Source organism: Lithobates pipiens, unplaced genomic scaffold, assembly GCF_037356315.1.
Source record: "Lithobates pipiens isolate NorthernLeopardFrog02 unplaced genomic scaffold, aLitPip1_a1.2 Scaffold_28, whole genome shotgun sequence".
Taxonomy (NCBI): domain Eukaryota; kingdom Metazoa; phylum Chordata; class Amphibia; order Anura; family Ranidae; genus Lithobates; species Lithobates pipiens.
The window spans coordinates 173,862,545-173,878,574 of NW_027507789.1; the positions used below are offsets into that span (position 1 = coordinate 173,862,545).

Below are 16,030 nucleotides of genomic sequence, written 5' to 3' on the forward strand. Positions count from 1 at the left end.
GTGATTCCTGTGTAAATGACACTGGCAGTGAAGGGGTTATCCAGTGGGTGACAGTGTAGGGGTTAAGTGTTCCTAGGGGTGTGTTACTAACTGTTGGGGGCTGGGCTTTCATTTAGTGAACACTGATCTCTGCTCCACTCACATGGAGCAGAGATCAGCATCACTAGTTGCTAGGCAGAATGGGGAAATGCTGTTTACAAGGGCATTTCTCCATTCAGCCGCCCCATGAGACGATCGGGGGTGTGCCCGTGGTGATCGAGTCCGCGAGACCCGCGACCAGACTCACGGGGGTCCCGACCAGCAGGGGAGTGCGCCGCCGGCGGCTCGCTCCCGATGGCAGGGCTGCAAATTTAAAGGGACGTACAGGTACGCCCATTTGCCTGCCCGTGCCATTCTGCCGATGTACATCGGCGTGCAGTGGTCGGGAACTGGTTAATAAGCCCAAAGGGAAATTGGGAAATTGTTACGACACAGACACACTTAACAAAAACAACACAAAATCACAACAATAAACTGAACAAGATGCAAAAACACAACTAAATTACCAATAAGCCATTAACACCAAATAAACAAATTAAAACTACACTACAAATAAAATATCCATACAATTAAAATACAACATAGAATAAATAACACAGATTAAAATAACAGACAATCAAACTACCAAATGCAAATAATACACCACTTTCTCTAACACCACCCCAAATAACCAACACAATACCAACATACTATAAAAACAACAGAAAATCCTGATCATAAATCTTCACCTCCTCGGCCCTCACAGAAAAGAATCATGTATCTTGATCGCCACAGGCAAAAATTATTTTCCGTGTCGCTCTGTGGTGCATCGTGGGCGTAACAATCGGTCACTGATGTTACTCCACAGACTGACCGGCATATTGTAGAGTGGGTGGGAGGAGTTGTCCAAGATTGAATGTAATTTGAACAACATTCTCCTTTCCAACACTGTTGTAAAAGACTCCAATTCCAATCCAACATCACTGGCCTTGCGAATTAATTTGTTGAGTTTGTTGGTGTCGGACACCCTAAGCTTGCTTCCCCAGAATACCACTGCATACAGGAGAGCGCTGGTCACCACAGACTCATAAAACATCTTCAGCATCGTCTGGCAGATGTTAACCACTTCCCACCCGGCCAATGCATATATACGGCCGGGTGGGAGCCGTGTACTCCTGACAGGCCGTTCAGGAACATCCTTCAGGAGTAGCGGGATCGCGCGCACGCTCGCGCAGCGGCGCGATCCCGATGTGCTCGTGTCACCCGGACACGGCACATCTCAGATCAGCAGGAGGGCTCTGTGATTGGCCCTCCTGATCACATGACGGCCGTGTCCAATCGCGGCTGTCATGTGATGTAAACAAACAGCCGGTTGCTAGGCAATCGGCTCTCCTCTCCTCACACGGAAGTCACCGCTGAGGAGAGGAGAGCAGAACGCTGCAGCCGGCTGATGATCAGTGAGTATGGGCTGCTTTTTACAGCTTTTTACTCACTGATCATCAGTGTAGTGTAAACACACAACACACCACACAGTACAAACACAGTCCCCACATATGTCCCCAAAACACACATGTCCCCAAAACATACATGTCCCCAAATAATAAAAACACATGTCCCTAATAATAATGATTTTATTGGATTTCTTTTCAAATAGAAAAAAGAAAATATTGTTTTTTTTCCAAATTTCCGCTATTTTTGCGCTTATATCGCAAAAAAAAAAAACGGAGTCGTGAATAAATAACACCAAAATAAAGCTCTATTTGTGCGAACAAAATGATAACAATTTCATTTGGGTACAGTGTAGCATGACCGCGCAATTGTCACTGAAAGCGCTAGAGCGCTGAAAGCTGAAAATTGGGCTGGGAAGGAAGGGGGGTGAAAGTGCCCTGTATTGTAGTGGTTAAAGGACCTCAGTCTCCTCAAAAGGTAGAGGTGGCTCTGGCCCTTCCTATAGAGCATCTCAGTGTTCTTGCTCCAGTCCAGTTAATTATCTATGTGCACCCCCAGATACTTGTAACTCTCTACTACCTCCACATCCACTCCTCGGATGAAAATTGGAGTCACCGGTGGTTTCCTATTTCTGAAATCCACAAACAGCTTCTTTCTTTCTTTGTCACATTTAGATACAGATGATTAACCTCACACCATGTGACAAAGTTCTCCACCACAGTCCTATCCCCATCTTCCCCATCCCTGATACATCCCACTACCGCAGAGTCATCAGAAAACTTCTGAAGATGGCAAGACTCTGTCTGGTAGCTGAAGTCAGTGGTATAGACAGTAAAAAGAAAGGGAGCTGCAAAGATTGGGCCAACTCGATATTGAGCCCTAGGGACTAAGACTAAAGTTAATGTGCGTGTAAAGGCAGGCGTCACAATACGTTTATTACCAAACGTATTGGGACGCCTGCCTATACACGCACATTAACTTTAGTCTTAGTCCCTAGGGCTCAATATCGAGTTGGCCCAATCTTTGCAGCTCCCTTTCTTTTTACTGTCTATACCACTGACTTCAGCTACCAGACAGAGTCTTGCCATCTTCAGAAGTTTTCTGATGACTCTGCGGTAGTGGGATGTGGAATCTGTCCATTAATGAGCACTTCTCCTTTGCCAAGTTAATCCATCTACCTCACAGGTGTGGCATAAGAAGATGCCGATTAGACAGCATGATTAGTGCACAGGTGGGCCTCAGGCTGGCCACAATAAAAGACCACTCTAAAATTTGCAGTTTTGTGGGTTCGGAGGGGGGTCTGAAAACCAGTTAGTATCTGGTGAGACCACATTTGCCTCACGCAGTGCAGCACATCTCCTTTGCATAGAGTTGATCAGGTCATTGATTGTGGCCTGTGGAATGTTGGTTCATTCCTCCTCAATGGCTGTGCAATGTTGCTGGATATTGGCGGGAACTGGAACACACTGTCGTATACGCCGACCCAGAGCATCCCAAACATGTTCAACGGGTGACATGTCCGGTGAGTATGCTGGTCATTCAAGAACTGGGATGTTTTCAGCTTCCAGGAATTGTGTACAGATCCTTGCAACATGGGGCCGTGTAATATCATGCTGCAACATGAGGTGATGGTCATGGATGAATGGCACAACAATGGGCCTCAGAATCTCATCACTGTATCTCTGTGCATTCAAAATGCCATTGATAAAATGCACCTGTGTTCGTTGGCCATAGCATACACCTGCTCATACCATAACCCCACCACCACCATGGGCCACTCGATCCACAATGTTGACACCAGCGAACCGCTCACCCACATGTTGCCATACACGCTGTCTGCCATCTGCCCTATTCAGTGAAAACTGGGATTCATCCGTGAAGAGAACACCTCTTCAAAGTGCCAGACGCCATCGAATGTGAGCATTTGCCCACTCAATTCGGTTGCGACAGTCAGGACGAGATCGATGAGGATGATGAACATGCAGAAGAACTTCCCTGAGACGATTTCTGACAGTTTGTGCAGAAATTCTTTGGTTTTGCAAACTGATTGTTGCAGCAGCTGTCCGGGTGGCTGGTCTCAGACGATCTTGGAGGTGAAGATGCCGGATGTGGAGGCCCTGGGCTGGTGTGGTTACACGTGGTCTGCGGTTGTGAGGTCAGTTGGATGTAATAATCATGCTGTTTAATCAGCATCTTAATATGTCACACCTGTGAGGTGGATGGATTATCTCGGCAAAAGGAGAAGTGCTCATTAACACAAAATTAGACAGTTTGTGAACAATATTTGAGAGAAATAGGCCTTTGGTGTACATAGAAAAAGTTGTAGATCTTTGCGTTCATCTCATGATATATAGGGGAAAACAGAAAGTATTGCGTTTTATAATTTTGCTCAGTATATGTATATATATATATATATATATATATGAGGGGGTGATGGGGTGAGTCACTTCCATAGTCTGAGTGAACAAGATAGACCGTATCAATGTTGGGCTCCTGTGCATCCACCTCCAATGAATATCAATAAAGAAGGATACAATCTCCAGATGCAATATTGTTTACTTCCAAATAGAGTTCAATTATATGAACATGCAATATATTGGCAGCGACTGTACAGTTTCAAGCATCCCTGCTCTTCATCAAGCTGTCAGCGCTGATAAATTGCTTAAGAGTAGGGATGCTTGAAACTGTACAGTTGCTGCCAATATATTGCATGTTCAGATAACTAAACTATTTGGAAGTAAACGATATTGCATCTGGAGATTGTATCCTTCTTTATTGATGCATACCTCCCAACCGTCCCTGATTTAGAGGGACTGTCCCTGATTTGGAGCAATGTCCCTCTGTCCCTCTTTCCCCTTCATTTTGGTCATATCCATATAGGTGTATATGAAATGCACTTTTTTTATCTTTCAAAAAGGTTTTCCCAGTGCTAAACCTTTCATCCAATTTCTAAATTGCTGTATTTGTATATTTTAAAAGCCAATATAAAGTAATAGTAATGGTAAAAAAAAGTCCTTGTGGATTTAATCAACCTTTTTTTTTGGTTTATTCTCCTTTAAGGGGGTGTGGCAGGGGGCGTGCCCTATGCCTACATATGTTTGTTAGTAGATGTCCCTCATTCCCATCTCAAAATGTTAGGAGGTATGCTGATGTATAAAAAATATATATATATATATTACACACACAGACACAGAGGTAGTAGTAGTTTGTCAGCTAGACTGTACATTGACCCATGATTTCTAATGGTGGTCCTGCATGTGTGCTCTTTTTGTTTTGCCTCTGCCCAGTTCAGCAGTATTCATAATCAATGGAGAACACACATCAGGAAGGTCCCACAACACTGTGCACTCTTGGATCCACTTAAAGAGGAAGTAAACCCAGATGGGGTTTACTTCCTCTTTTGCTACCCAAAAGGCCTGCAAATAAAAAGCATAATGAGCTAGTATGCATCGTGTACTAGCTCATTATATGACACTTACCTGCAAACGAAGCCTGCACTGTCCCCTGTGCAGGGCGCATCCATTTTCGCCCTCTTCCTTCTGGGGCCACAGACTATGGCTGTGTGACTGGCCAGAGCCACGTGACGTCACTCCTGCGAATGTGTGTGGGAGCCGTCGGTCACGGCACGGTGGGCCGTTTCTTCACAGCGCATACGCCGATGACAACATCGGCGCACTACAAGTGAAATATCTTCTAAACGGTGCAAGTTTAGGAGATATTTCCACTATCTATAGGTAAGCCTTATTCTAGGCTTACCTATAGATAAAAGACAAACTAAAGGGTTTACAACCACTTTAAAGGATAAGTTCATCTTTTGTGAAAAAATAATAAATGCACATAATTTTGCATAAAAACAAATGTGCATTTATTATTTTTTCCCAAAGGAGCCTGGAAAGCATTGCTCCCGTGATCTGGGTGCAATGCCAGACTCCTGCAGACAAGTTTTCAGAGTGTACCTACATACGGGCTGACTATTTACAAGCTACAGTGCTTGTTAATGAGCTATGAGGCTGCTCACCAGTGACCTTGCAGTCCTTTTAGAATTACAAGGTAGTTGTAGTTCATGCTCTGTGAATGAATGACGCATCCATGTTATTTTCAAATAGTGACAGTGGACACAGGGAGAAGATCCCCCACACCCTGACACAGGGAGGGGGGATTGGGGGAGAGGCTGCAGCTGCTGGAACATGTTACATGTTCCACCCTTCCACCCATTCTACATTTTCCAAAAGGTGAACTTATCCTTTAAAATATGACTGTCGGACCCGGAGCTATACACTGACATCAAGAAAAGTGCAGAGGATTAATGGGAGTGCGCACATAAGGGAAGGGGGTACAGTTGGGCATCTTTGCCTTGAGCACTGGTGACCTTGCCCTGGCACTGGTCTCCACATTCTTGTATAGCGCTTACTCCTGTAAGAGCTGCTGGAAATTTGCCCAGGCACATAATCTCAGCCAAACTTTTCCTCAATAACCTAGGGGTACTGTTTTTGGAGAACTTGGATAGGGTTGATGGAATTGGGTGGGATACTCCAAAAACAGAAACTATGTAATGATTGACCTTGCCCTGGCACTGGTTTCCACATTGTTATGTAGTGCTTACTCCTGTTAGAGCCGCTGGAAATTTGCCCAGGCACATTATTGACGTTTCCTCAATAATCTAGAGGTGCTGTTTTTGTTTTTGGAGAACTTGGATAGGGTTGAGGGAATTGGGTGGGATACACCAAAAACAGAAACTATGTACTGATTGAGGACAGTGAACTAATTTATTTAAAGCTGAAGCAGAAGTCCTTATAGGAAGCATATAGCAAACTGTGGACATGGCTTGTAATGGATAAGTTCACTTTTGGGAACATGCTAAAACCATTTTTAGGGTGGAACATGTAACATGTTCCCAATGCTTCAGACGCTGCCCGATCCCGGCCATCCCTGTGACAACAGTACGGGAAGAAGTTTCCCATACTAGCTGCCACACAGCCGCGCCATTCCTTCACACACACTACAAGCCTTGACATCCTTAGCGGTTATCAGCTTGTAGATCTCAGTGAACTACCACAGCACCGTGGAGCCACCATGGTAGGTCATTGATTTCTTCCTGTTGGTGTATCTGCCTGCCTCTACGTGTGTATGTATGGGCACACAAATATACTGACAGATCTGAAGGAGGCCTGCATGGCATCAGCGATCTACTGATCACTGGTGCAATGCTTTATCATACCTCCCAACATTTTGAAATGGGAATGAGGGACATCTACTAGCAAATGTATGTAGGCATAGGACACGCCCCCTGTCACACCCCCTTAAAGGAGAATTAACCCACAAAAAAAGGTTAAATAAATCCACAAGGGATTTTTTTACCACTACTATTCCTTTATATTGGCTTTTAAAATAAAAAAATGCAGCAAGTTAGAATTTAGATGAAAGGTTTAGCACTGGGAAACACTTTTCGAAAGATAAAAAGTGAATTTTATATACAACTATATAGATCAGACCAAAATGAAGGGTAAATGACGGGGAAAGAGGGGCAGAGGGACATTACTTCAAATCATGGACAGTCCCTCGAAATCAGGGACAGTTGGGAGCTATGGCTTTACAAGATCCATAAGAAAAAAAATAATAAATGCACATTTTTTTTCATCTCTTGGTTAGAGCCTATCAGGCAAATGTAGTACTGATAAATTGAATTGTTTTAAGATGCAATTTGCAGCAATTGAAACATCAGAATTCAGATGTTTATTCCTTGAACTACTGGATTATGTAGTAGGTAATTTTTATGTTTTGCTAATTGGAATGATAAAAGGCCCATTAAAGGTATCTGTTTTCGAAGATATTTAAGCTTTTTCCAGCTTCCATAAATGATGGTTAACAAGCTAAATTAAAGCTAAATGGATGTAATTAGCCTTTTATAATTCCTAATGGATGATTCTGGTAATGCTGCCTAAGCAAGATTGATGGTTCTTTTTGTAGTACTCAATCTGATAATGTGATGGTCACATCACAGTCTTATCTCACGAGCGTAATTCCGCTCAAGCTTGGCTTGCATACACACGGTCACACAAAAGTTCTCTGAACTTTCAACCGTCAAGAACGCGGTGTTGTACAACACTACCACGAGCCGATTAAATGAAGCTCAATGCTTCAGAGAATGCGTTGAATTGTTTCCGAGCATGCGTAGGAATTTTGTGCGTCGGAATTTGTACAGACGATCGCAATTTCCGTTCGGAACTTTTTCCGAGCGAAAAATTGAAAACCTGCTCTCAATCTTTTACTGGCTGGAATTCTGCATACACACAGTTGGAATTTCATACCAAAAGCTCACATCCGACTTTTACTGGCAGAATTTCTGATCGTGTTTTGCTGTGTACAGGAGCAGATTATCTATCTAGGTCTAAGCCTTCATTTATACAAGAAAGAATATTGGTTGCTCTAGAAATTGCAACTTGGCATTGCCTGCTGTCATTAAAGTGTTTGTAACTCGAAAAAAACAAAATTGGATCCTGTTCCTTCAACCACCTCAATACAAGGCACTTACACCCTCTTCCTGTTCAGGCCATTTTTCAGATTTCAGTGCTGTCACACTTTAAAGGACGATTGCGCAGTCATGCTACACTGTAACCATGTGAAATTTGTATAATTTCCTTCACACAAATAGAGCTATCTTTTGGTGGTACTTAATCACTTCTGGTTTGAAAAGATTGAACATTTTGAAAAAAAAAAAAGCTTTTCTTAGTTTCTTTCAGTAAATTTTGTAAACAAGTAATTTTTTTTCCTTTACTGATAGCGCTGATGAGGCAGCACTGATGGGCACTGATAGGCTGCACTAATGGGCACTGATGAGGCAGCACTTATGGGCATTGATTAGGTGGCACTGATGAGGAGGCACAAATATGCCACACTTATGGGCACTGATATGTGGCACTGATTAGCACTGATAGGCGGTACTGGTGGGCACTGATGGGTGGCACTGGTGGGCATAGATAGGCAGCACTGATGGGCATTGATGGGCAGCATCGCTAATGGGCACTGATTGCTGACACTTGTGGGCACTCACTACTGGCACTTGTGGGCACTCACTTCTGGTACTGTGGGCACTTTATTGTAAGCCCTGATTACATGCCTAGATGTCCTCTGTGAGAAGATGCCGCTGATCATGTCTCCTATCCTCACCCTCTGTCATTTGATGGTGGGCGGGCGGCAAGTGGTTAACAACTTGCCCACTGGGCACTTGCTAACCAGGTACATTTTCAGCTTTCAGTGCTCTCACATTTTGAATGACAATTACTCAGTCATGCAACACTGTACCCATATAAAATTTGTGTCCTTTTTTTCTCACAAATAGAGCTTTCTTTTGGTGGTATTTAATCACTGTTTTTTTTTTTTTTTTTTGTGCTATAAATGAAAAAAGACCAACATTTTTGAAAAAAAATTCAGTTTTCATTGATTCGGTTATAAAATTTAGCAAATTAGCAATTTTTCATCAGAAATGTTGGCCAAAATTTATACTGCTACATACAGTATCTTTGGTAAAAATAACCAAAATCGGTGTATATTATTTGGTATTTGTGAAGACCCCTTTCACACTGCGCAGACCCCTTTCACACTGCACATTTAACCCTTTATTTGGCCTCTAGTGGGGATTAAAAGCACCCGACTAGCGGCCAAATAGCGCCGCTAAAATGACAGTAAAGCGCCACTAAAACTTGCAACGTTTTACCATCAATGCCTGCCAGCCCCAATGTGAAAGCAGCCTTAGAGAGTCTACAAGCTATGGTGCCAATCATTGGAAATTGATCACACCTGATGTACTGATTAGGGATGAGGTTCGAGTTCAAGTTGAACTCATGTTAAACTCGAACATTGCCTGCTCGCCTGTTCACCGAACAGTGAACAATTTGGGGTGTTCAATGCAAATTCAAAAAGCCGCGGAACACCCTGTACAAGTCTATGGGAGAAATCTAAAGTGCTAATTTTAAAGGCTTATATGCAAGTTATTGTCATAAAAAGTGTTTGGGGACCTGGGTCCTGCCCCAGGGGACATGTATCAATGCAAAAAAAAAGTTTTAAAAACGTCAGTTTTTTCGGGAGCAGTGATTTTAATAATGCTTAAAGTGAAACAATAAAAGTGTAATATTCCTTTAAATTTCGTACCTGGGGGGGGGGTGTCTATAGTATGCCTGTGAATGGGCGCATGTTTCCCGTGCTTACAACTGTCCCTGCACAAAGTGTCATTTCTGCAGGAAAAAAGGTCATTTAAAAGCACTCGTGGCTATAATGAAGTATCAGCTCCCCGTAATACAAAGAACAGTCATTGAAAGTCATTGTTAAAAAAAAAAAAAAGCGTGGGGTTACCCCAAATTCAATTACCAGGCCCCTCAGGTCTGGTATGGATATTAAGAGGAACCCCGCGTCAAATTAAAAAAAAAATGATGTGGGGTTCTCCTCAAATATCCATACCAGACCCTTCAGGTCTGGTATGGATATTAAGGGGAACCCCCGCGTCAAATTTTAAAAAAAAATACGTGGGGTTCCCCCCAAATATCCATACCAGACCCTTTATCTGAGTATGCAACTTGGCAGGCCGCAGGAAAGGGGGGGGGGACAAGAGAGCACTCCCCCTCCTGAACCGTACCAGGCCACATGCCCTCAACATTGGAAGGATGCTTTGGGGTCCCCCCCAAAGCACCTTGTCCCCATGTATGTTGATGAGGACTGGCTGGTGGTTGTGGGGGTCTGCCGCTGGGGGGCTTATCAGAATCTGGAAGCCCCCTTTAACAAGGGAACCCCCAGATCCCACCCCCCCCGTTTGAAATGGTAAGGGGGTACAAATGTACGCCTACCATTTCACAAAGAAAGTGTAAAAATTAGTTAAAAAAGACACACACACACCGTTGTAAAAGTCCTTTATTAAAAATAAAAAAAATTTAAAAAAGATTCCAGCGGTGGTAATCCACTCTTGCTATCCAGCGACGGATGATCATCTCTCCGGGGTCCAGCGATGGCTGATCTGATCCAGTGATGGGTGATCTCTCCCTCCAGTAGAGCAGCTCATCCATCCTCTGTCTCCACCAGAGACACTGCGGGAATCTCGGCAGCCTGACACTTCTTATCTGAGAGGGGGCGGGGCCACCCCATCACCGGACCCCGCCCCCTGCCTTACATCAGAGGGGGGCGGGGTCACCCGTATGTCACTGGGGAAGCCTGGCTTTCCCCTTGCGTCAGAGGGGGGCGGGGGCGGCCAGGGTTGTGGGGGTGAGGCCCTTGCATGGTTCGGGGGGGCGCTCTCTCGTCCCCCCTCTTTTCCTGCGGCCTGCCAGGTTGCGTGCTCAGATAAAGGGTCTGGTATGGATTTTTTTTTTATTTGACGTGGGGTTCCCCTTAATATCCATACCAGACCTGAAGGGTCTGGTAATTGAATTTGGGGGAACCCCACGCTTTTTATTTTTTTTTATTAATCAATGACTTTCAATGAGTGTTCTCTGTATTATGGGAGCCGACAATTCATTATAGCCGCGAGTGATTTTAAATGACTTTTTATCCTGCAGAAATGACACTTTGTGCAGGGACAGTTCTAAGCACGGGAAACATGCAATTTTTTTCCTACAATTCTTTGCAAAATGAAGATTTTTTATTTTATTTTAACAAAATTGTCGTACTAGCAGATTTTTTTTCTCACACACAACATATGCATACTTCAAATTACACCCCAAAACACATTCTACTACTCCTCCTGAGTATGGCGATACCGCATGTGTGAGACTTTTACACAGCCTGGCCACATACAGAGCCCCAACATACAGGGAGCACCGCCCGGTGTTCTAGGAGCATAAATGACACCTATAATTTCTTGACTACCTATCACACCTATCAGGGCCCTAGAGCACCAGGACAATGGAAACACCCCAACATATATTCTACGAGGCATAATGAGTCTTTTGAACATGTCATATTTTTTTCCAACAAGTTTTTGGATAATGTGAAAAGCATGAAAACGCATATTTTTTTGAACAAATGGGTAGATTTATTAGATATATACACATAGCATGTATATAGCAAAAATGACACCCCAAAATATTTTTTTTCTAGTCCTCCTGAGTATGGCGAATTGGCGATACCACATGTGTGAGACTTTTCTTTTCTGTGGTGGGAGGGGTAAGCTCACTTGCTGGTTGCTGCCTGGCTTACCAGTGCACATCAATGCTGACCATTAAAAACTGACCTACCTGACACATACTGACCATTACACTGACCTACCTGACCCACACTGATCCACACTGACGCACAATGACCTACCTGACCCACACTGACCATTACACTGTCCCACACTGACCTACCTGACACACAATGAACTACCTGGCACACACTGACTTACCTGACCATTACACTGACCTGCCTTACACACACACTGACCTACTGGACCCACACTGATCTACCTGACACACACTGACGTGCACTGACCTAACTGACTATTACACGTCTAACTTCAGGTGACCCCCCTGCAGCTCAGCCGTAGTGTGCAGCACGTCCATCCCAGTAGACAGCAGGCAGGCAGAGACAGGAGAGGATAGGCGAGCCACCCGCCCTAGGGCCAAGTGGGGATATTATAGTGCTCGACGTAGCCGCATTGTAATTCCCACCTTCTGAAGCTTGCGGTCCATCATAGTTGCTGCAGGCTCCAGAGGGCGGGACCTGCTATGTCACTCGGTCCCCGCTCAGGCTCGGGGCTGATAATTGAATTATGAATGCTTGAGACCTGGGGCTTTTTGAGGGCTCACTCGAGGCTCCAGCCCCCCCTCCCAATGCTGCTGATGTGGCACGGCTGAGGCATGGATGAAGTGACATGGATGTGGCACGGATGAGCATTGATGTGGCATGGATGAGCACGGATGTGGCAAGGATGAGTCATGAATGTGGCACGGATGAGGTATGCATTAGCATGGATGGGCACAGATGAGCACCGATGTGACATGGATGGAGCACGGATGAGGTATGGATGAACATGGATGGGAACAGATGAGGCATGGATGATGTGCATTAATGAGGCACAGATGGGCATGTATGCGGCACGAATGAGGCATGGATGAGGCATGGTTGAAGCACAGATGGGCATGTGTGAGGCATGGATGGACACAAATGAGGCACAGATGGGAATGTATGAGGCACATATGAGGCACGGCTGAGCATTTACGAGGCATGGATGGGGAAGCATGAGGCATGAATGAGGCACGGATGGGGATGTATGAAGCATGGATGGGCATTGATGGGCATATATGAGGCACATATGGGCATGAATGGGCAGGGATCAGCACTGTGGGCACTTCAAATCTGGCTCCCTCCTCTCCTCATGCGCTTTACCGATTGCTTGTGAGGAGAGAGCTGAACCGGACATGCGCATGTTTGTTGACAAGTGATCGGTCCGTCAGTGGACAGAGCGAGCACGCTGTAGCCATCACTCAGTTATGGCCCGGTCAGCAAGTGGTTAGCCACTTGCTGCCTGCCATATAGAAAAATGACGGTGGCAAAATGGTTTCAATATCCTGACCGAACGTCATATGACGTTGCCAGGATATTAAGCTGCTGTGTGCCCCGGGGCGTGCACCGCTGTAACTGTTGTTGCGGTGTCAGTCTGACACACCGCAACTTTGATCTAGGTAAAGAGTCTCTGATGGAGACTCTTTACCACATGATCAGCCGTGTCCAATCGCATATTAGTGCCCATCATCAGTGGCCATCAATGCCACCTCATCACTGCCACCTCATTGGTGCCACCTCATCAGTGCCCATCAGTGCCGCCTTATCAGGGCCCGTCAGTGCAGCCTCATCAGTGTCCATCAGTGAAGGAGAAAACTTACTTATTTACAAAGTTTTGTAACTGAAACAAAAAAAAACATTTTTCTTTAAAAATTTTTGGTCTTTTTTGATTTGTTTAGCAGAAATGAAAAATCCAAGAGGTGATCAAATATCGCCAAAAGAAATCTCTATTTGTGGGAGCAAAATGATAAAAATTTTGTTTGGGGACAATGTAGCATAACCACGCAATTGTCATTCAAAATGCGATAGCACTGAAAGCTGAAAATTGGCCTGGGCAGGAAGGTGTATAAGGGCCCAGTATTGAAGTGGTTACAGCGGAGGTCCACCCTAATGTGGACCTTCCGCTCATTGGAATCCTCCCCCCTCCGGCGCCACAATTGGCACCTTTCAAGGGGGAGGGGGGTGCAGGTACCTGTACAGTACAGGTATCTGCACCCACTTTCGGCATAGCTATCTGCAGAAAGGGGCGTAGATTCTGCAGAATCTACGCCCCTTTTCGAAAGTCCCCCGCTGCCTGCTGGGAAACACACAGATCCCAGAGACAGCGGGACCATCCTTATTGCGTAGCGCGACTCACGCATGCGCAGTAGGGAACCGAGAAATGAAGCCGAAAGGCTCCACTTCCTGATTCCCATACCCAAGATGGCGGCGGCAGCACCCGAGAGACGATCGAGAGATCGGCTTCGGGTGCCGACATTGCGGGCGTGCTGGGCAGGTAAGTGTCCTTATTTTAAAAGTCAACAGCTGCAGTATTTGTAGCTGCTGGCTTTTAAAGAAAAAAAAAACGGCGGAACTCCCGGCGGACTCCCGCTTTAAAGCATGTTATACAGCTCAGTGCTTGTGCTGTGTAATTTGGCCCCTTCTATCATCTGAATTACCTGGTTGATCCTGCCTGGCTATACCCTACCCCCTGTAAACTGACCACGGTTTATCATGGCTGCTGAGCCCGGACACCATGGTCAGTTTACGTGCCTCTGTCATCTGCAGATCTCCTGTCTCTCCTCTGTCTTCCACTTCCCCCCCTCCCTGCCTGTCAGCTCTGTGTTAAGGTCCACCCCATCCCCCCTCCTGCTGCTGAAATAACAGTAAAAAATGCTCTCTGTTAGAAAACGTTCTATGTGGCATTGTTTGTGTTTGGAAAACATATTCCCATTAATACGTGACTCCTCGCTGCTCCCCTTCTCCCGGGCTGTTGTCTCGACTCTCTTCTCCCCTCCTCCCGACTGACATGAGCGGGGGATTCTCGACCCCTCCCGTTGTAGCTGTCAGATTTGGAAAGGGAGCTGCGTGGAGTCACGTGAGCGGCGCTCTCAAATAAGGTAGTAATGGACATATATATTTTACAAGGCACGTACACTGCAGCATAGAATGTTTTTTTATTGTGTGTGCTTTATAACTTAACAACCACTTTAAATTTATGGTCATGATCTCAGTGTCAGCTAATTAATTCAGAATCAATTGTGTATGACATGCGCCATTGATTTCATTTACACAGCTGTTTATTGATTGCTAATCCTTATTTAAAATATAACCAAGTAACACAAAATGATTCAAACTATTTATCCTATATTTGCATTGTATTTCTGACCTCACCTTGAGTTGACAAAATCATTATTGATTTTTGATTGATGAGTTAATTAAAGCGTTACTAAACCCACAACAGTAAAATCAGTCTGTATATGCAGTAAAACATGCTTGTTATAATCACTGTGGAAGGGTAATCCCCTGCATTGTGAGAAAATGGCTGTTTGATCCTGTCTTTTCTGATCCTCCTCTTCTTCCACTGACTCTAAAACATGTCAGGATAAGACAGAGTTACTGGAGTCAGGCTGCACATGCTCAGTTTGGTGTGTATTGCTAGAATGTTTGTTTTTTTTCTTCTTAGGAGAGTGCATGTGATCATCACGGGGCCAATAAGCACTGTCCAGAGGGTCAGGTGTCCTAGATCCTGATAGGACAGCCAGTGCAGTGTGAAAAACTCCTCCTACAAGCTTTAACAAAACACTGATAGAAGTCACAAGACTGCTACAGCATATACTGCTAACCAGAAAAGGTATTTAGCATTGTATATTTAATAAAATAACATACCTCCCAACATTTTGAGATGGGAATGAGGGACATCTACTAACAAATGTATGTAGGCATAGGTCACGCCTCCTGCCACACCCCCTTAAAGGAGAATCAACTAAAAAAGGTTCATTATATATATATATGTGTGTGTGTGTGTATGTATATATATATAAATAATATATTATTTATTTGCTTTTATTTTTCTTCTTTTTTTAAAGCAGAGACTCTAGAGAATAAAGTGGTCAGTGTTGCGATTTTTGCAGCTTTTTTTTTTTTTTTCTAAACATCATTTTAATGCACAAAAAATATAATACCCAATTGTTTTGTGAAATATTAAAGACCATGTTACGCCGAATACAAAAATTCCAAACATGTCATGCTTTAAAATTTAGTAAGCCTGTGGAATAGCGCCAAACTACAGTACCTAAAAATCTCCATAGTCTTTACAGTTACCAGTTTAGAGTCAACTGGCACTAGAATTATTGCTGCCTTCTGATGTTCATGGCGATACCTCACTTGTGTGGTGTTATTGTCGTTTGCATATGCATGCGGGACCAACGTGCGCATTCACTTTTGCACGTAAGCACAGGGGGGGGGGGGGGTTAAAACTTTCTGGTTTCTGCTTCCAAAGCATCAGATCAAGCCAAGACTGGTTTTATCTGATGCTTTCACAAGCCAGTAATGG

The 16,030-nt window shown here is 44.4% G+C and overlaps 1 protein-coding gene across 1 annotated transcript in view; it reads left to right on the forward strand.

Moving 5' to 3' along the window:
• Nucleotides 1-16,030, forward strand: part of LOC143935831 (NXPE family member 1-like) — a 78,997-nt gene that overhangs the window by 32,557 nt on the left and 30,410 nt on the right. Inside the window, exon 3 of the mRNA XM_077459947.1 lies at nt 15,161-15,328. The gene's annotated coding sequence lies outside the window, so the exon portion shown is untranslated. The remainder of the gene's footprint in view (nt 1-15,160; nt 15,329-16,030) is intronic.